Genomic DNA, 368 nt, shown 5'->3' with positions numbered 1-368 from the left:
ACACGCGTACACGCATACAAGTGCATACACGCGTACACGCATACAAGTGCATACACGCGTACACGCATACAAGTGCATACACGCGTACACGCATACAAGTGCATACACGCGTACACGCATGCAAGTGCATACACGCGTACACGCATACAAGTGCATACACGCGTACACCATGCAAGTGCATACAGGCGTACACACATTCAAGTGCATACAGGCGTACACACATCAAGTGCATACAGGCGTACACACATACAAGTGCATACAGGCGTACACACATCAAGTGCATACGTACACAACAAAGTCTACTACCAACATCAACGATACAAAACCAAAAAATACAAGTGAATACAGGTACACACTACAATGCATAA

Source organism: Penaeus monodon, chromosome 14, assembly GCF_015228065.2.
Source record: "Penaeus monodon isolate SGIC_2016 chromosome 14, NSTDA_Pmon_1, whole genome shotgun sequence".
Classification (NCBI taxonomy): domain Eukaryota; kingdom Metazoa; phylum Arthropoda; class Malacostraca; order Decapoda; family Penaeidae; genus Penaeus; species Penaeus monodon.
Note: the sequence above shows the minus strand (reverse complement) of the source record.